Here is a 22,509-nt window from a genome sequence, read left to right as displayed (position 1 = left end):
GAACTTCGGGTTATAACAGTAACAAACTATTTACTGTTTCCATATATATTCATAACAACTACTGTCTAATTGGAGGTGACTGACTATAGCAGTGAAACGGTGAAATACCAGACCAGTAAAGTCACAGAGTTCCCATTAACACAGGCTAGTTCCCATCATAACATCAGGCCGTGAAGGGTTCCCCAAATCGGGAGCGCTTTGCAAGCCCAGCTGTTCAGCTTGCTAGCTACGACTCCTCTCCTGTTTAGAAATCCTTTCTCCAAATCTAACCCCTTTTCCCCACCTCTCCTTCAGAGAGTGATTACAAACACCTTTCTTTCTTTCTCTTAGAGCTTATCTCTACCAAACCTCAACCCCCACCTGCACTGAGATTTTTACTTATTACCAATTAGGCGTGATTAGTCACCCCAAGTCGAACAATGCTTGGCGGCGACCCCTGCCCTTGACCCCCATTCTTCATACCTATCAACAGAGGTTTTTAAAAACAACCTTTTCGTTGTTAACAGATATATAACAGCAATGAGATAAAATAATTATCATTTGTTTTTTTCTTTCTGACAAAATCCCATAGACATTTCTGTTTAAACAACATCAAACCATCGTCATCATCATTAGAATTCAGCCGTGCGAATTCCTCTGAATTCATATCGACTAGCAAGGTCACTCGGCATCGCCCGGTCCCCATCAGTTCACAAAAGTATAAACCTGCAAAACATAAAGCCACAAAGTTGGTATATTCTTGTGCGGGATGAATAATATTTAAAATTAAATAAAAAACATTGTGCATGCTTTGAGGGTCAGCTAGGCCAGATTTCGCCACGATGGCAAGGCATTTTATGTACTAAATTGGGAAGAAAATGCCAACTCATTCCTCAAAGAATCTATTATATAAAGAAGAATTGTCTGTGAGTATATGTGTGTATATGTACAGAGAGGAATGGGCTAGGCAAGAGAGAAAGAGTGGGTTGGAGAAACAGGGGAAGAGAAAAAGATAGAAAGATAAATAGAGAGAGGTAGAGAGATAGGAGGTTTAATAGAAATTTGTTAAACTTTTGTCCCAGGCAACACAGAGTAGCCCTGCTAATAATGAATAAATAAAAGGCCTACTTTGTCAGAGACCCATTTTCAATCAGACACACAGCCACTCTGGCCAGTCTGCCACTCTATATAATGCTAATATGTTATAAGAACTGCACGATATATTTCTGCATATATTAACTAGATATCTGGCAAGCATCTAGATAAATGTAATTCTGGCTTAAATAAACAGTTTATTCCTAGGAAGTTGACGCTGTACTTGATATGAAAAATCAATTTGATTTGTCTAAAAGCGAGACTTATGAATACTTATAATAATTGCCTCTAATTAGCACACACTTAAAAGGAAATACAATAATTACATTTAACTAGCAAAAATGCCATCTTATTGGTAGCCATTGCTCTATACTCATATGTAAGCAGTGACTCACCGACATATTATTTACTATTCTACTATATTAATAAAGTAGAGTTGTTTTCCCCCTCTCCAGTCAGACATCATAGAACTATTAACACAGGCGCTACACATACTTTCTATACGGTCACACTTTTTGGCAGTACCTGATGACGGTTTACGGAAAATAACAATCGTTTCTTTGTATTATTCCGACTACTGTTCTCATCTTGAGTGTTATTCTCGCAACTGTGTACCTTGTTGAACTCGGAAATCTTTCTGTCGAACTTGGGAATCTGCAGAGTTTCGAACAGAACTCTTTATTTGGTCTACAGGAGTTTTGTCATTTGTCAGTCATAACCGGGTAGAAGTCTTGAGTAAATCGTAATTTTATTCTTTTTATTTCTTGCACTGGCGATTGGACAACTGTGAATTGCCTAAAACTTCTACCTGGTCATGGCTGGCAGAATGAGGGTATGCTAGTCTTGTGGATTAAATAAAGAGTTCCGTTTGACATTCTATGATGATTCCCAAGTTCGACAAAGTAATTCTTGCATTCAACAAGATATCTTGACGAAAATCAGAGGTTACATTACCTGACACGTTATGCAAATAACATTCGAGATAAAGAACAGTAAGTCTAAATAGTCCAAATTATCAATCTTTATCTCAAAATCTCAGAAACATAACAGTCGTTTCTATTGAATTTTATTATGTCTTACATTAATTCTTACCAAACTGACTCTCGCAAACAGGTCATATGTAGAGAAAGTAGGAGTTTATGTAACTCGATCATTAAAATCTACTAATACTCTCCCATAATACATTTTCATCTCTATGAAAATAAGGGCCAATTTGGTGTCCGCCTATGAAGATTAAAAGTAATATATAATACAAATATCATATATGACTAAAAACCTTATTCTGATTTTGGTAAAAATCCATAATATAATTCTAATTCTAATGTCGAAAAAATTTATGATACAAACTTAAAGGCGCTTAAGAAGAAATTGAAATTCAGTGAATCTTGTTATATACTTGAATAAGAAACCCTATATCATCTATCCACAAGCCCATAAGTTCATATTACAGTTTTTAACAGTTTATAATATTCAGTTTTTGCATTGTGGCTCGAGCATATATTTTGCATTGATTGGATGGGATGGAGTGCAATAAATTGACATTCATTGAAATAATTTTCAAATCTGCTGTGTTTTTGAAAATTGTACACTCCTGCTACAAATCTTGAACACTTTCTAACATTTCTAGTCTTATTTTTTGTTTATTTCTATAATTTTCAAGTTATCTATTATATGAAGGGCAGTTGTCTGTGTGTATGTCCAGCGAAAACTACAAAACAAATACCCGCAAAGTTGATATTTTCTTGGTCTGTGTTGTTCTGGATAAATAATATCTAAATATCTGCATTCACTGCCAACCAGATGCAAAGACGGACCACAGACAAGAACCCAGTGAATGATCAAAGACAACCTGAAATTATTTGACTTCTTTTAAGGAGAATTTTTTCCCTTGTAAAATATTCACAACAAACAATCACCTAACTACAAGGACTGTCAACAATTTTCCTTACTCTTTATTAGTGCTTAAAACTAAATAAAAAATTCCATGCACAAAGTTTCTTTCCTAGAATTACCCGTCTTTAGAACACAGTAGTGTGGAGCTGCTTCCCAGCTGATTATAAAATGGTCGTTTTCAAGGACAATCTAAAAAAAAGTCCTTGTTAATCAGTCCTCTTAAATAATCAATTCTGCTCAATTTCCACAATCAGCAATCATGACAGTGTCGTCTCACTGGTCAGCTGACACTCATTAGTCCTTATCCTTGAGTGCCCTTTGGACCTTGATAAGTGGTAACACCTAGTAAAAAAATACTCGGGTAGGTATATAAAATAAAAACTACAATTTGACACCCCTCCTTCAAAAAAAAAAAAGCATAGGCATCAGTTGGTACCTAAGAAAGTGGCCATGTAGGGTTTGAGAGAATGGGAAAACTGAGGACATATAGCACCATCCAATGGAAAGGTATGAAGAAAAGTGTAATCTTGACTCTGTCCAAAGAAAACTACCAGCCGTTATCAGCGAGAACTTAATGGTAAACAGCTGGTGCAAGAACGTGAAGGTGAACTGCAATGATGATCAAAGGAAGTGGAGAATATTAAAAATCTGTGGAAACTTGCTCTCACTCAGACTCCAGGGAATACCACCTGTTTTTACCAGTAAGATATCATTAAGTTTTATTAATTATCACTCTTGTTAGACCTTCTAATAAGTTAGAAATAATAATTTTATTTAACTGATCACTAACGCATCATCCAATATGATCCGTACTTCATCCTTATATTGCTTTAAATAGGTTTCGCTGGCTTGCATGGATTTACCTTTTGGAAGTTGCTCTGACGTCTATTCACTTGCAAACTTACTTAAAACAACCATAGTTTGTTCAAAGCAAACATTTTATGGCTGGGTGCTCTTCCTAACACTAACCCTCCCTACAAAGGGATTAGTATTTTGTCAAGATTATCCCGCCATACTTCTCCACTAACTGGAGAATTGTGCTTATCTGTGGTCAAGAATACACAATAATGCTGCTCACTGACTTGCTGGCACATTTTCATTGGACACCTCAAGAACTAGTGCTACCCATGGAAATTACAGAATTATTTATCGAGCTTCAGTCCTCTAGATTGCCCATGTTGTCTATACCTGTGCATATTAACAGGGTTAACTCTTGAAGGATTCTTCACCACATACTAATGCTCATCCACTATAAAGATGCTGTTGTAAACTGCAACTGAAAGATGTGCTATTTTATGCATCACGTGTGTAGAGAATAGGAACGACCATTAAGACGGGACACACAAAAGAGTGACACCGTCGTCTGATTAGTAGTATATATAGAGCACGCACGCACGCACCGGGAGAAGAACGACGACTACGACGATAGTCGACTCGGAAACCTTACATGGCGCTACGAACAGGATTTATTTTTCAACATAATTTCTTTTGCACGATTTTTGGAGTATAATGGCGTCAGGACAACACGAGGACGGCCAATACATGCAGTTGATTCAACAACTAATAAATCTGCAAAGAGAAAACAATGAGCTTCGCGGAGGGAGTGCCTCGAGTCGGTCTAACACCAAGAAACCAGACCGGCCACGTATCGAACATGGATTCACCGACGCGGACTGGGCGCTTTTCATCGACTCGTGGGCCCGATACAAACAAATGTGCGGCCTTACCGACCCCGTGGAAATCCGCAATGAACTAAGGACAGCCTGCTCAAATGAGGTAAATAGACTTTTATTTGACTTAGTTGGGCCTGGAACCCTCAATTCTGTCACAGAGGAACAACTCTTAAGGCATATACAGTTCATTGCGGTGAAAGGTCTACACCCGGAGGTGCATAGACATAAATTTCATAACATCAGACAACAGACGGGGGAGGGACCCGCACAGTTCTTGGCAAAGCTTCGGTTCCAGGCACGGTTTTGCAATTTCACGGTTCTGTGCCCCAACGAGAACTGCCGGCAAGCCGTAAACTATTCGGAGGACATGGTAGCTGGCCAACTCGTAGCTGGTCTGGCAAATGCGGAGTACCAGTGTAAATTGCTGGCCGAAGCAAATATTCTAACCACTGTGGAGCAGAAGCTTCACAGGCTTGTTAGTTTAGAAACTACAGAGACGTCTGGTCCTCAGTTGCAACGAGGCTCAGAGGGACATTCGACTTTTGGCCTACTAACAACCGAGAAAAAACCATATCGGAAGGAGCAACCGCTCAAAACCCCTCAGAATAGTCCTTGTGAAGGGTGTGGGAGGACCTCACACCCCAGTGGGTTAAAAGGGCGGAAGAACTGCCAGGCGAGGGGGCTAAAATGTTTTAATTGTGGCGTCACAGGCCACTTACAAAGAGTGTGCCGGAAACAGGAGAGGTCGCACCACTACCATCAGGAAGGGCTGCAGCGGTGTGTAACGCCCTGAGGGTTTGGTTTTGCACGTATGGTGCGCCAGAGGAAATATCATCCGATGGAGGGCCACCATTCGATTCACTAGAATACAAATCGTTCCTAGAAGACTGGGGCGTAAAAAGGCGCATATCATCTGCACATTACCCCCAGAGTAATGGCCGAGCTGAACTGGCCGTAAAAATGGCCAAAAGAATGCTGATGGACTGCGTTGATGGCTACGGACACCTACATCATGATCGGGCAGCACGGGCGATGATGACTCATAGGAATACGCCCAGTCAGGACCTTGGATTGTCGCCGGCGGAAATGCTATATGGTCGAACAGTAAGGGGCCATCTCCCCGCACTTCGCAAAAAATACTGCATCCACAAGCGTTGGACGGAGACCAGAGATTTGAGAGAGAGGGCGATGGCGAAAAGGCACGTACTTAACAAAGAACAGTACGACATACACAGCCGCCCCCTCCAACAGCTCCGAGTCGGCGAGTCTGTGCAGGTGCAGAATCAGGAGAGACCAAATCCACGACGATGGGCGAAAACTGGGAGAGTCGTCGAGACAATGGGTAACAGGCAGTACAGGATACAGTTGGATGGTAGCGGCAGGATCACATTACGCAATCGCCGTTTCCTCAGGAAAATCAAACCGGTCATGGATACACCGGAGTATCCACCCACTCAACAACCCCATCAACCACCTCCCCAAACACCAAGAAGGGAGGACAGCAAACCACCGTGCAACATGCATGAGATGATGGAGGTGGAAGAAGCTGATTGTGACACATCAGAAACAGGTATGGAGGTGGACCAAGATCCGATCAACCACAAGCCAATGCAGACGAGTCCGGTCCCACGACGCAGCATGAGGGTAACACGAGCACCAAGGCCACTTTCCCCTCAAATGCAAGGACCAACTCACTACTACACGGAATTCTCCAGTTACATGACCACAAAACGACGGTAGTGTGGTCACATGGTGGGGGGAGGGCATGTAGAGAATAGGAACGACCATTAAGACGGGACACACAAAAGAGTGACACCATCGTCTGATTAGTAGTATATATAGAGCACGCACGCACCGGGAGAAGAACGACGACTACGACGATAGTCGACTCGGAAACCTTACAACGTGGAGCTGCATATATGGATGCCAGTTGAGGATGCCATAGAAGACCATTTTAAAAAGGTATTACTCCTCTGCATGAACCTTAAATTCTAGGTCTAATTAACACAACAAAAACTTTTAAGCAAAATTTTATTTTATCCAGCAACATAGTGCCCCGTCTAATGTGATACACTGATTCCAAAGCTTCTTCAACATTTTGATGCCTTTTTATTTTGTAGAATGATTTCCCTTTGTTATTTTTTTTTCTTTAATCATTTGAGATGAGGCTTCATAATTTTTGCTTTCATTCTTTGTTCGAACTGTTATCCTCATCAAAAGAATGAATGCACAAATTATGAAGCCTCATCTCAAAGGATTCCAAAAATCAAAAATCAAAAATAATAATACCATCTAGTACAGATCCTACACTGGAAGACCAGATAAGAACGCAAAATTGGATTTATAAAACTATAAAATCCAACCTTAATCGTCCTTCTAGGCCCGTGGGGCAATGGAAAGAGGTGTTGTGTCTACACAGTTCCAGGTGACCATTGTCTGAAGATAGTGGTTCAATCCTACCCAAGCAGGTCAGAGGATTAGTTAGTCACAATTGAGATATGTACTTTTCATGAGACAACAACTATAGAAGGCAGTAATTACTAGGGATAAGTTACAAGGCTCAGCATTTCTATCTCATTGTGGTTAATCGCCTGAAGAAGACCAGAGGATGAGTTGACCAAAATGTGGTGAAACAGCAACAACTATTAAGATGAGGATAACAGTTCACAAAAAGAATCAATGTACAGATTCCCCTTTGACCTCAAAATATGCCTCAGTTCCTGGTATAGCTTTTTCATTGAAGCAAAATCTTTCTTTTTGAGATCTACAAACAGCCAGTAGTCACTAGGGGGATAGAACTTAAAAAAAAAAAAAAATTAGCTACTGCCTCTAGTAAGGTTGAATATACACGTTTGCCTGAGTGACATTTTTAGACAAATCCATTAAATATGAAAAATTAAGTAACACTTTTATGTCATTTGTATTATTTGCATTATTCAGACTCTTGAATGTTATTCTGACAAAGTTTCAGTAGATACGAGAATAATATTCAAAAATAATCCAAATAATACACATTATTAATCCTCATCTCAAAAATTCTAAACAATGCAACAATAAAATTTAATTACATTTAAACAATAAACTATTTATGTCACTAGTTTCTTCTCGGGTATTGCTTCATACAATTTATTTGCACATGTGATCGAAAAGAAAATGATAATATACTGCCCTGTACAGGAATTGAAACCGCATGTCATTTGATCTCATGACAATTTAAAGGTTATTTCTATATAAGCTGTGGATGTTTGCATCTTGACAAATAGAATGCTTCACTGTCACTGGACACCATATTGCTCAGAAGGATCTCCTAAGTATGGACTCTGTTCCACTTATTTTATGTTTTTTATAATTATTTTTGAATTCATCAAATTCAATATTATGTAAGGACGGATAAAGTACTAAGTTGTAAGTGACACTATTCGGAAGGTTTATGGTTTAATCCTTAAAAGTGTGAGTGATACTCAGAATGCAATTGCAAATTACTTAATTTTATATTATTGGGATCCTACGTGAGTAAGTAGAGATTATTATGTTAAGTGTTGCATAACTGTTTCTAACAGAATTAATAATGGACTGAATTTCTAAGATTCCAAATTCCATTATCTTTAACACTTGCCTACAGGGTTCGATTCTATCATTTTCCTAATACCATTTTCACTTATCTAGTATGTCTTCTTACTTACATGAGAAGGGGACAACCCTTTCATGTAACATTAACTAGTATGAATTTTGGCGAGAATAACCTGGCAGCAAACGAAAATATATCCACATGGAGTTAGCATGATTGTTGCAGAGGTTCAAAGGTGCTAAAAATGCAGGTGTCAAATGATATTACATAGATATTACATAGATATTGCAGGTACATTACATAGATATTGCAGGTGTAGATACATTACATAGATATTGCAGGTGCTAAAAATGCAGGTGTCAAATGATATTACATAGATATTACATAGATATTGCAGGTACATTACATAGATATTGCAGGTGTAGATACATTACATAGATATTGCAGGTGCTAAAAATGCAGGTGTCAAATGATATTACATAGATATTACATAGATATTACATAACATGTTTGGGGGACAGAACAGAGTTTCTAGTCAGTCGCAGTCGGGTGAAAGAGGTAACATGTGTCTGAAAATGTAGAGACAATCCAAATGAATATCACCTCAGTGTTTGCCATCTGCATCAGAAAATTTAGAGAAAATCTAAGTGAATATTGCCTCAAGACTCTGCCCATGCGTCGCCCATCTTGAGACTAAGTTAAAAAAAAATATAAAGAAATAATCAGAATTAGATTGATTTCTCCTCCTCTCAACAACCATTCTCTAAAAAAAAATTTTAAAAGCCAACAAGTCTTCATTATGTTCCATATATGAGTAGATTCATCTTGAGTTAAACAGATCAACGACCACAAGGGATCATTGCCCACACATGGAAAAGCAATGATAAAAAGAATGAAAGACCAGCGATCACGCACGTATGTAAAAAAGATTTTGTTTTGCTAATTGTTTCTTGGTCGATCACTGACAAAACCGCACATGTGAAATCTACAAGCTTACATAAAAGACTGTGTGCGAACTGTTCGTTTACTGTTTGCTAAATATGAAAATGTGGCCGACGGAAGATCACTTTATTTAATGCTACCCCTACGGATTAAATAAAGAGTTCTCTTCAAAATTTCGTACGGCTTTCAAGAGTTCAACAGAAATAATCCCAAGTTTAACAAGACACACCTGAAGAAGGTCAGAACTTATATCGGCTGTTGTAACACTCAAGATGAGAACAGTAGTTCGAATAATCCAACTAATACAAATCATCCCAATTTAATCAAAGCAATTTCTGTGCTATGGCTGACATATTCATAATATTTTTACATATGAATATGACTGGAGAATGTAGCTACTAAAACGTGTGAATATATCAACCACGATTGAGATATGTACTTTTTGGGGTCTTTTAGATCCACAAGCCCATTATTTGTTTGATAGGCCCCGGTATGATACATTGATTAGCCCCACACACATAGACCCTGTCTAAGTTCAAACCAGTTGATACTGAAGAAGACACAGAATATCATTTCCATTGATTTACAGCTAAACTTAGTAGGACCTTGTTCAAATAGTTTTCAGCTACTGCTTCATGCTTCAATGCATTCTGGAGTTTGTATTCATGGCCATGTAGAAGGTTAAATGTACACTTTAGTTCTGTGGAAGAGACAGTGTAAGAAAAACAAAAACAAAACATTATATATGTGTTCCTAATAATACTCGCCTTTTCTTTTTCTTCTTTACTTTATTAACAGGTCGAAAAGATACACATATCTACAGTCAGATTCTTTCTGGATGGTTGGGTATAAAGTTCAACTAGTTTATGAAAAAAAGAAAAAAGGTAAAATAAATAAAAGTTCCAATAAAAACTATCTCGGAAGACAACGATTCGTCTGTTGCATTCAAGTAAAGATATTTCATGTAGGGTTCAAATCTCAGTTAATATTTTTTGTACTAACGAGTTACTGCTTATCAAGACCCAAGAGCCACTCGAGGACAAGGCCAAAGAGTGTCATATGGACGGCAAGATAAACTGATTATTAAAAATATTTAAAAAAAAAGAAAATATCCGCCTTAACAAGACCGTATTAACATTGAACGTGAAAACGACTATGTTATAGTTAGTTGGGATGCAGCTCCATGATAATGTGTTGCTTTGTTTATTTAGATTTAGATACATAGAGATAAAAAGGAAAACTATTTATAATGGTTATATCTAGATGAAATTTTGTTGTGAATGTTTTACAGAGGGGGACCATAGATTGAAGCTCAGTCGAGCAACTACCATAAAAATAACGATAGACTAGAGAGAGGCTAGCTATGTATCTTCTATGAGAAGGAGACTGTAGAAAAGAAAAGAGGACATCTTCCACTAGACTTTGAAGTTGCCTTTGAACTCTACTAAAGTAGGAAACAGTGCTAATGGGTGGCACCTCCCCAGATGTGGCAATAGTACTCCATCTTAGGAAGTATTTGACCCTTATACACATAAAGGATTGTCAGCAGTGAGTAATGGTCCAACCATTTTTCTAGCTATCTAAGGATTGGCTTTGAGATAAGTATTCCATTTCAGATCTGGAGTGAAGGTCAGTTCTAGAATCATGTCAAAGCAGGAGGCTTCTTCAAGGAGAGAGACGTTCATTTCAATTGGAGTAAAATGAGGATCCGAGAACCCTCTATTTTTTATTTCATGGTATTTATGCAAGTTGTTAATCATTATCTTTATCAAGTAAAGGTATTTGATGCAAGGTTCAAATCTGAATAAAGTTGAACCCTCTATTTCTGATTTCATAGTATTTATGCAAGTTGCTAACCATTATCTATATCAAGTAAAGGAATTTGATGCAAGGTTCAAATCTGAATAAAGTTGAACCCTCTATTTCTGATTTCATAGTATTTATGCAAGTTGTTAATCATTATCTTTATCAAGTAAAGGAATTTGATGCAAGGTTCAAATCTGAATAAAGTTGAACCCTCTATTTCTGATTTCATAGTATTTATGCAAGTTGTTAATCATTATCTTGATCAAGTAAAGGAATTTGATGCGAGGTTCAAATCTCAGTGAAATGTCACCCTTTATTTCTGATTTCATAGTATTTGTGCAGATGGTTTATCATTATTTATATTAGGGATCCTCCTACTTATTATTTTAAAATTTTCACAATTATATGTGGTATGAAATATATTGTGATTTCAGTGATAAGAAAGGAACACAATACAGATGAAAGTGTAACAACAGTTTGTATTTTGAGGGAGGAAAAAAGGAAGAAAGAAAGAGGAGAAAGTGTGTTGCAAATATTTGGTATATTGCGAGAACTTATATCTGAAGAAATGTCCTTTAAACGGTTCTCGATTTTCTCATTCTCCAAGATCATATCGCTGTAGTGTAAAAATAGAGAACCTTGTCTTCCTGTGCTGCAGATGCTGAGATGAACCCTTGCAGGTATCCTGCTGTGTTTAAGGGGAGGAGGGAGGGATAACATCAACAGTGTTTGCTGGTCATTAAGAGCAAAAAAGGGAGAAACTTCGAAAAATAAAACGCTCACATGAGGTTCAGTGGAGTTTCTAAAAGGTAGTTTGTGATTGGTTGTCTGTCATCCAATCACAGGGCACGTAGCAAACGACTCCTTGATAATTTCAATATAGTAGAACCCCAGGATACGGCATTAATCCTTTCCAGTATTGGGGGCGTAAAATGAAATCGCTATATGGCAGGGTTTAAGCAAAATTCGATATAATAGATATACAAAATTAGTAACAAAATACAGTACAGTATATAATACACATATATAAAATCAAATAACATTATAAATAACACTATAAAGTGGGGCAAATAGCATAACCAGGGCCCGGCAAAACATTGTATTCCATATCGTAATCCATAAAAAAACGTATCCTGGGGTCACCGTATCTTGAGGTTCTACTGTATTACATAGCTATTATCAAAATAATATGAAAAAAAGTGCTCTTTATATGCATGGTTGCCAAAAGAGCACTTTTAGCTAGTTGGCGCAATTACCTAGGACTTGGCGCAATTACTTAAAAAATTATACATACATATTCCAAAGACGAACCAGCTGTTTCATTGTATTGGAACACCCTTCTGTGGTTGACTTAATCTGATACACATATCATCATCCTCTGATGGAAGGAGGAAAACAAATGGGAAAAAACAAATGGAAAAAGAAACTCCAATTAATGGGCGGTGTCTTTGCTCTAATATCCCTATTATAAATTAGTCCTTTGTAAGCGATGCTAAAAATATTCTGTTTACTAAAGGAAGTGAGGGGTGAGCAGGTAGGCTGATTAAGTAGTGGTGGTGGTGGGTTTTTTTTTCAGAGAGCGCGCGTGGGCACGTGTGTGCATGCACACGTGTGTGTGTGTGTGTGTGTGTGTGTGTGTGTGTGTGTGTGTGTGTGTGTGTGTGTGTGTGTGTGTGTGTGCGTGCGTGCATATTCAGCAGGTAATGATGTGGGTACGGACACATCCTCTGGAAAAATGAAGGCTGTGTTAAAAATAATAAATAAACAAACGAACACATAAAGAATATATACATAAATTGGATAAGGATAAATGATTAAAGGTAGATAAGTAAATAAATAATTATTAAAAATTATTAGAAGGTAACACACACACACACACAGACAAATATATATATATGACTACTTCGTTTAATCACATCAATCTATATACGAAAGTATGCATTTATGCGTAAACTTTAAGTATTTACTTCAACAGTGCTCAATACGTAGGTAGAGCTAGGTACTAAGTTATAAATCGCCATATATATTTTATAATTTACTATATATATATATATATATATATATATATATATATATATATATATATATATATATATATATATATATCAAATTGTAATTCAATGAATTTCAAAAAACTCTCATTGAAATGAAATGAATTGGTTGAGTTTCATATCAAAGTCAAAGTGAAAATAATGACTTTCCATGTCTCACTGACTTTAGCAAATAGGGTGCATACCTTTATAACTATTTGCTAATATTTTCTCTCCTCAGATGAGATGGTAGACATCGAAACCCTATAGGTTAAGGAGATTAATTTTCTAAAGCATTCTTTGTTTTGCTTAGAATAATAAAAATTCTTTGATATGAAACTCAACCACTTCATTTCATTTCAATGAGAGTTTTTTGAAATTCATTGAATTACAATTTAATTTATTTGCTCTATCTTGCATATCGAGCAATTCTTGTTTAGATGGGATAACTTATAGAATATTACTGCCAGTAATATTTTATAAACCTACAATCTCACGTTTCCATAACAACTGATTGTTAAATAAAAGCTATTCTGAAGGGGTACTAGGTGGGGAGTTGAGCAGCAAGATATCGGTTCACGTTACACTTTAACTTCTGCATGTCAGAACAGTTGGAGAAGCAGGAACCTGGCAGGGAGTTCCAAAGTCTAGCGGTTCTGGGGAAGAAACTACTGGAGTAGAAGGCTCTCTTACATCTAGGGATCTCTACTGTGAAGGCGTGGGATTGTACTGCTTGTCGGGTTTGTCGGGGGTATTTACGCAGAGGGTGTACAACTGCTTGCAGCTCACCGGAACATACACCGTTAAAGTACTTGTAGAACAGACAGAGGGATGCTACATTACGTCGATGGGACAGAGGCTAAAGCTTGAATGATAGTTCAGGACCTATTAGGTTGGCAACTCTCTTTTGAACATTGTCTAGGAGTGAGAGACTAGTAGCAGATGCACCGGCCCAAATATGACAACAATACTTCATACATGGGCGAATGGTGGCCTTATAGAGGTACAGGATACTTTTAGGGGTCAGTAGCTTTCTAGCACGGTAGAGAGAACCTATCTTTTTCGCAGCGGTCCTGGCAATGTTCTCAATGTAATTGTTCCAACTCATGTTTCCTGTGAACATTAGGCCAAGGAGTTTAAAAGATGTATTTTCAGATAAAGAGTCTTTGGCCATTGCTATTGATGGTAGAGAAGGTTTCTTGTAGTTATTGAAGGAAACAAGTTTAGTCTTGGCAGCATTGAATGCAACCATCCATTTTTGTCCCCATTCCACTACAGATTGGAGGTCATCCTCTAGTGTTTCTGCCATTTCTTTAGATATATGTTCATTTGTTTTCCTGTCATGTCTGTTATAGAGCGTGGTATCATCAGCATATATACCCATTTCACAGACAATTTTGTCAGGGAGGTCATTTATGAATATTAGGAATAACAGATGTCCAAGGATAGACCCCTGAGGCACTCCCGCATTTATATCATATTGTTTAGATGTACGACCATCTAGGACAACCTGGATTTTTCTCTTATCTAAGAAGGATTTAATTATATCAAGTATTCTTCCAGTGATATCGTATGATCTGATTTTCCTGAGAAAATCTTCATGCCATACCCTGTCAAAAGCTTTAGATATATCTAGAGCTACCGCTCTACCCTCCCCTGCTTTGTCAAGTGAATGGTATATATGCTCAGAGATTTCAGTTAGAATGTCTGCTGTGGAACAGGCTTGCCTAAATCCATATTCTTGGTCGGTAAGAAGTTTAGCATCTGTAAGGTGATGGACTAGAGCTTGGTTAATTATGGAATCAAATATTTTGGCAAAAAGTGGGAGGAGGCTAGTGGGGTGGTAATTTGCTGGGTCAGTTCTTTCACCAGAATTCTTGAAAACTGGTACCACAGAAGCAGTTTTCCAGCAGGAAGGAAAGCAAGATTCATTAAGGCATTTGTTGTAAAGTTTGGAGAGGATTGAAGCTACTTCGGCGGAGCACTTTTTTAATAGCACAGCTGGGATGAGATCAGGTCCACATGCTTTTGAAGCGTCAAGATTTTTTATAATGGCATGCACTTGAGAAGGGGTGATTTTCAGATCGTCAAGTGTGGCGTCTATCTGCAAAGGAAAGTCTAGGAGAGGGTGGTTAACAGGGTCTAGTGTGGAGTTGCTGGCAAACCGACTGGCAAGCATGTTAGCCTTCTCGGTTGCTGAGCAAACAACTTCATGATTGTTGGATAGTGGAGGAATTGTTGATTGCCCATTATTTACTACACTGTTGTAGATTTTCCAGAAGTCATGGGTTCCTAATTTCTGAGCTTTGATGCGTTTTGGGGTAGTTTCAGTAAATTCTCTTTTAGCTGCCGTTTCTTACTGTTACTGCTGTTACTTACATCCTAAGAGAGGCATCATCAATATTGCCCAGATCTATAGACGAAGTAGTTGGCATTTTCTCCTCTCCCTGACAAGTCCTCCCACTATCCCAGACAAGACCGGGTAAATATATAATCATTACAACTATTTTGACCTGACACCCTTATTAACTGAATTAAACTTTCTTACAAATCTTAAAAACCATTGCACTTCACTATTCGAAAATAATGATTTCTCCCCAGTAACATTCCTCCTATTCTCATTGACTGTTACCTTGAAATTCTATTATTCCGGATTGTACGAAAAACGAACAAATCAGCCCTTATTCAAGATGGCTGCTCAATCTTCACACATTTACATAGATCATTTATAATATAGTTTAAAGCTATGCAAATCTAAAAACCATAACTTCCATATAGAGAAATTAAAGGAGCTATCTTTGATGATGTTTACATCTAATGAAAATACCGTTCCTTCGTTCTAAACTATCCAAGCTTTCTTACTTTATTCATTTGAATTAATAAAAAATATGAAATGAAAATATGAACGAATCTCTAGCGTATGTCTATGAAATTGACCCATCCCCACTCTAGAAACCTTATAACTGATCCCTGACAATAAAAGTCCCTATTTACAATGTCTCCCCACGTTTTTTTTTAATGTGGAGAAAAGGAACAGAAATAAAAATTATATCAGTCGTGGAGGATTTCTCCTCCACTGACAGAGAACAAGAAATTGAAGTGCAGCATCTGAAGAACAGATACTACACTTTGATCATGACCTGAAGGCCAAGAAGTCATAAAAACATTTCTTTTTTTTTTTCTTGTTTATATATATATTTTCTGAAAGTTAAGTTTGTAATCAATAAGTTTAACGTAAAACATTTAAAAAAATTGTAACTCGTGGAATTTACAGGGGGGGGGGATTACATAAACTTCCGCCGAATCTCTTCCTAAAAGAGTTTTCGTTTCTTTCTTGGGGGGGATCATTATTTATACCGTGTTTGCTTATTTTTGTTATTGAAAACAACAAATTCAACGAGACTCGCAAAAAAATTGTTCCTTTCGGCAACCACGCATGCGCCTCTACCGATCTTTCTTGAATTGATTAGATTAGTATAAAACATGACTTTAGTTTGATGATGTTTTCATGGACCAACAGATAAAACGGTTTGCGTCGTAACCTACGGGTTCAAAGTTCATGCATTGGATGTTTTTTTTTCTTGTTTTTTTTTTTTTTTGACAGTTTCAACATTTGCACAGGATCATTTGAGTGAATTTTTACGTTCGCTTCTTCTTTATTTTCTTGTTTTTCTCTTTTTTTTAATATTTATCCATGCTCTTTTTTTTGCGATAAATACGTATAACTTTTAGTATTTTTTCTCAGTTTTTTCTATTATCGAATTCAGACAGTTTTATTTGTTTCTTTTCCCTTTTTATTTGTTTTTATATTCCTTTTTATTTGTTTTTTTTAATAAAATGAAAAACCTTCATTTGTTTTCGGGGTGTTTTCTTTTTTGTTTGTTTGAGGGGTATTTTTATTTTATTTTTTTTCCTTACGGTGATAAGTGACATAATTGCAACCAAGTATTATAGTAATTAATTAAAGAAATAATAAATGATAAATATACGGAAGAAGTTTCGTTTCATTTCCTTAGGATAGGATTACATGTTTTCGTTCTTAAATACATTTCTACTTCTTAATAAAACATTAAGACGAAGTATTTATGATCGCAGAGGCCGGTAAGTAGTCAGTCAACATTACCACAGCTTCAACAGTTAAATGGGTGTTTTTTTTTCTCACCTGTGGGTAGCAGCAACTTTACTTTTTATTTGTTTTTATATTCTTTTTTATTTGTTTTTTTTTTGTTTTTTTTTTAAATGAAACGAAAGACATTCACTTGTTTCGGTGTGTTTTCTTTTTTGTTTGTTTTGGGGTTTATTTTTATTTTATACATATATTTTTTTTCTTTACGGTGATAAGTGACATAACTGCAATCAAGTATTGCAGTAATTAATGAAATAAATAATAAGTGATAAATGCACGGAAGAAGTTTCGTTTCATATTCGTTTAATTTCTTTAGAATAGGATTCTATGTTTTCGTCTTAAATCAATTTTTACTTCTTAATAAAACTTTAAGGCGAATAAGTCAACATTACTACATCTTCAATGGCAATTGAAACTTCAGCCACACTTTTAGAAACAAAAAATCTCCCCACCCAAAGCAATTAAAAAATTTCCTTTATTTAAGAAAAAAAAGCTAGTTAAAAGTGTCGTTACAAAAAAAAAAAAAAAAAAAACAGACGCCAGTCACGTACATATTAATATTTATAAACGTTATTTTTCAGGGTTGCTAAATCGTAAGTCATCATAGTTCAGTGGATACAATGCTTCGCTAGGTGTATCAGAATTTTGAGGGAATTTTTGACACCCCTAACACAAAACTGCGAATAAAATATTAAAAAAAACTCGTAATTTCTCTTTTTAAAGTGGGGTGTTTATTTATGGAATATACTTTCAAAATAAACTATTAAAGTTGTTTAAAAAATAATAGAAATATTATTTTTTATTTAAAAAAAAAAAACAAGTGTTTACAAAGTGCCGGCGCGTCTTCATGCAGCCATTTTTTTTTTTACGTAATGAAATCAATGGAATTTTACGAGTTAAATATTTTTCAATTTTTAAACTTTAAAAATCTATCAAAAATTTTCTATTGGTTCAATTTTTACGATATTTTCAGAGTCAATATGACATATTATGCTCTTTCTAATAAACCAAATATAATATTTTAGACACACTCTTTTTTCATTCATGCCCCCCCCATTTTGAAATGTCTATTAAAATTTTAATAATTAATTTATGTACCAAAGTTGTATATATCACAAATTAAAGATAAAAGATCAATAAATAATATATTCTAATTTAAAACTAAATAAAGAATAGTTTTTGGAAATTTACCTGTAAAGTCCAAAGTGTAAAACCATTTCTTTTTAAATTACGTTGAATTTTTTTTTTAAGTGGAAGCTAATGCTATGCTTAGAATGTCAAGTAAATATGGGATGCTTACAACAATTTTTTCTATTTCATAAAATGTTTTCTTTTTTTTAGATATAAAAAAAACAAAAAATTCAGTCGATAAAGAAGTATTAAAATATATCAATCAAAAACTCATGTATTTCATTAAGAGAATAAAAATAAAATAAAAAATCGGTCAACTGTTGTTTTTGTTTAACAATAAAAACTTATAAGTGAATAATTTCCGTTTTTTAAGTACGTAGAACCGAAATACTAAATTTGGTTTACAGTACGCATTGAAAAGACATAATTTATATCCCTTCTATGCGCCGCATTATAAAGGCGAATAAAATAAGACTTGTCTCCCTTTATTTGAACAGTTGAAAAAAAAAATGAGTTCGCGTTTGTTTTTAATCCTTGTTTAAAAAAGTTATTTTATTTAAAAAGGACATGGAATATAAGTATAAACATGGATAAATTCTTAAAAATGAACAATTGAATTACTAATCGAATACTAGTTTTTATAGGTAAGTATTTTTTTGGAATTTATATATATTTTTTATAATTGAAGGAAGTAAAATTTCGTTGTCTTTTTAAAAATCTTTTTTAAGGAAAACCGATTAAAAAAAAAACAAATATTGCATAAGTTGCTACTATACCTGTTATTTTTTTTAAATTTTGGTCTTTGCTTTAATTAAAAATAAATTAGGGTTTGAATTACATTTTTCAAGAATTTATAAGCTTCCAAAGACAGTAAGTCTAAATATTTCATTGTTTACCGCGTATTTTTACTGACGATTTGTTACCTTTTGCTTCCATTCGCATTTCAGGTTCGAGCCTGGCTACATTGCTAATTTTTTTTTTCGGTCGCTCGAGCACTCGTTGCTATATTTATCAAAACAAAAGTTGTTTTTATTTATTTTTTATTATTTTCTTTTTGGGGAGGGGGGTCTTTCCAACACACAGGCAACAAAGGTATTCACTATCCGGAGAATAGTTTCTTCTCTTTGTATCTCCACTGCCGAAATATCTGTTGGAGAGGGTATCACGTACTTCTTTTTCGTTGGGGAGGGGCGATTACATTTATATATTTTTATCCGTTACTTTATTTTTGAAATTGTTGTGGAGGTATCAACATTGCCCATTATGAAAACGATTAATATCCTTAGCATAACAGGCGTGTTCCAAACGGAACTTCATGTCGATCCGGGCAACGCCGGGTACCCATGCTAGTATATATATATATATATATATATATATATATATATATATATATATATATATATATATATATATATATATATATTTGTATGTGTGTGCGAGCGTTTGTGTATATGTATGCATATGAAAATGCCTGTGTATGTGTGCACATATGTGTGTGTATGTAGGTATTTTTTTATATGTATATATGTGTGTATCTGTGTGTTGTGTATATACATATATATATATATGTGTGTGTGTGTGTGTGTGTGTTTACCCTTTAATAATTTTTAATAATTATTATTTATTTATTTACTTATCTACCTTTAATCATTCATCCTTATCCAATTTATATTTATCAAATTTATGTATATATTCTTTATGTGTTCGTTTGTTTATTTATTATTTTTAACACAGCCTACGTGCTTCCAGAGGGGGTTGCCATACCCACACGACTCCCTGTTGAATATACGCACGCACGCACACACACACACACACACACACACACATGCGCCCACGCGCGCTCCCTGAACAACCTTCACCACCACCACCACCACTCCATCACCCTACCTACATACCCTTCCCTGCCTTCCGTAAACATAATATTTTTAGCGTTGTTTACAAAGGACTAATTTATAACAGAGACATTAGAGCAAAGAGACTGCTCGTTAACCGGCGTTCTTTTTTTTTCCCCCGTTTGTTTTTTTTTCCTCCTTCCATCAGACGCTGATGATTTGTTCCGAATTTTGTCAGCCACAGAAGGCTGTTCCAATGAAATGAAACGGCTGGTTCATCTTTGTAATATGTACATAGTTTTTACACACACACACACACACACATATATAACCTTTTTTTATTTTATCAGTTCCAAATCTCAGCTAGTATTGATCAGAATTTAGCAAATGAAGGCTCGTTTGAAAGGTAATGACCTGAATTCTGTAGTGGGCTATGTGACATTTGCCCTTGAGGTCACACATTAAAGAGATCATCCATCATCCAAGGCTATTTGGGGCACTTTTTTTACAGCTATAAAATGTTTCAATCATAGTTATTTGTTTGTTTTACTAGTTTTGCATTTGAATTACAAAATATTTGATATTTCCACAAAACCTTTGGCCTTGGTGGAGGGGAGACTAAAATGTGCTACTATGGTTTAAAATAATCTGAAATAACTGCAAGGGGAAGACTTGATTCCAAATATATCTCATATGCTGTATTTCCCCTCTTTGATTTGCATATATAAGGTAAATTTCACAGTGTATAAGGCTTATTTGATACTGGAGATATTCATAATCGTACCTTATTTCTAAAAGAGGGGAGATATAACATGAGAAATATTTGGAATCAAGTTTTCCCTTGCTGTTATTTGAGATCATTTGAAATCATAGCAGCAAGTTTTAGTCTCCATCAAGGCCAGAGGTTTCATGAAAAAAAAGACATAAACCCATAATACTGTAAACAAATGAACACAAATTGCTACTTTTGCAGAATTTGACCTGCGGACTGAAACATTAGCGTTATTATTAAGAAATTATTATTTAATATGGGAAGGGTGAGGATGTTTTGCAACTATTCTGTATTACAAGTATACTGTCGCAATTTTCTTACAAATAAATCAACTTTGACCCATTGACAACGTATTGTTTTACTGTGTACGTTTTCAGCATCCCAATGTTATATATTCGTTATCATCGAGGTTATCCTTGAGGGGTACCAAATTGAGCTTTCGTTACATTTGAATATGTTATATAGAGTTCTTCATTTAGGGGCACATTTTACGTTTTCTATATAACATAAGAACGATTCCGTGTGATTGTCTCTAATATAAATGGTTGTGTGTTTGATTATCATAAAGGGAATCGTGTGTGTGACATGTAATTTCTGAACCTACCTCTGTTTCTTCTCGCTGTTGAACCATCTGGAAATTTCTCATCCTGGAGGGAGACTTGATACCTGTTTGACGAAGATTTATCACTCCAAGACGATGAATGCGTTTTATAGTTTTTTATTTCACTTTCCCCAGAGGTCCTGCAGCAGGTGTAAAGTGAAATCTGCTTGTGTGGTTCTTCTTCATACACGTCAGCGTTCGTCTCCCCCCTCCCCAGTTAAGAGGGGGAGACCATGGAAAAACGTCCGTCTTCTTCAAAGCTCAAATCAAATCTCACCGATCTAGCCAACCACGTCACACATACGTAATTTGGTCAGCTGACCTTTGGTTCTGGTAAACGTGTCTACCTCCACGTTTACTCACCTCTATCTCTCTCTCTCTCTCTTCCTCTCTCCTTCTCTATTCTCTTATAGAGACACAGAGAGAGAAAATAGAAAGAGTAAGAAAGCCAGAGAGGGGGGGAGAGATGCTCGTTAACATTCCTCCACCCCTTTTTTATCAAAATGTATGGCAAGCCATACATTTTTAATAACTAACTAACTAAAAAACAATAATTATGTCCGAAGTACATCTTTATTTTTTTCACTTTCCGGACTCACCCCCTTTTCCAAGAAAGATCAGGCACCAGTACTCTTCTACAACACTATCAACCCTTTTGCTGCTTCTCGAAAGTCCCTCCTCGACATTAACTTGCTTCCAAGTTAGACAAAGATACAGCTTTGCAGATATACGTCTTGTCTAGGCGGTCGCATTGTTGGATATTTTCCACTGACTCTGCTCTTTATTTGGACCACTTGGCCAAACAAATGGAGACTCCATTTTCGATCACTTTTTCGAAATGGGGCCAGCATATCGCAATTACGACCAGAACGTCGGATGCTCCATGTTGGTGGTAGCTTTATCGCATAGGGACTCGAACCCCAGACCCTCAGATTAAAAGTCTGATGCTCTACCGACCCAACCATCCCACTCGCGTTCTCGACTTTCAGCATAGGCCTAAGTCCCAGTTTTTTTTTTCCTTTACTGTAATGCCCTGACGTCTTTCTCTGAGTGGTCCTATT

General features: G+C 36.1%; 1 long non-coding RNA gene across 1 annotated transcript in view; it reads right to left on the bottom strand.

Annotated features, from left to right (window-relative positions):
- Window positions 1-273: 273 nt before the first annotated feature.
- LOC145287861 (uncharacterized) overlaps window positions 274-22,509 on the bottom strand; it is a 233,559-nt gene continuing 211,323 nt past the window's right edge. The window contains exon 5 of the long non-coding RNA XR_013869215.1: window positions 274-705. This is a non-coding gene — a long non-coding RNA (uncharacterized LOC145287861). The remainder of the gene's footprint in view (window positions 706-22,509) is intronic.

This window comes from Euprymna scolopes, chromosome 11 (genome assembly GCF_053919585.1).
Source record: "Euprymna scolopes isolate OS-2025 chromosome 11, ASM5391958v1, whole genome shotgun sequence".
Taxonomy (NCBI): domain Eukaryota; kingdom Metazoa; phylum Mollusca; class Cephalopoda; order Sepiida; family Sepiolidae; genus Euprymna; species Euprymna scolopes.
The sequence above is the reverse complement of the archived record's forward strand: the minus strand, read 5'-3'. Positions and strand labels throughout refer to the sequence as shown.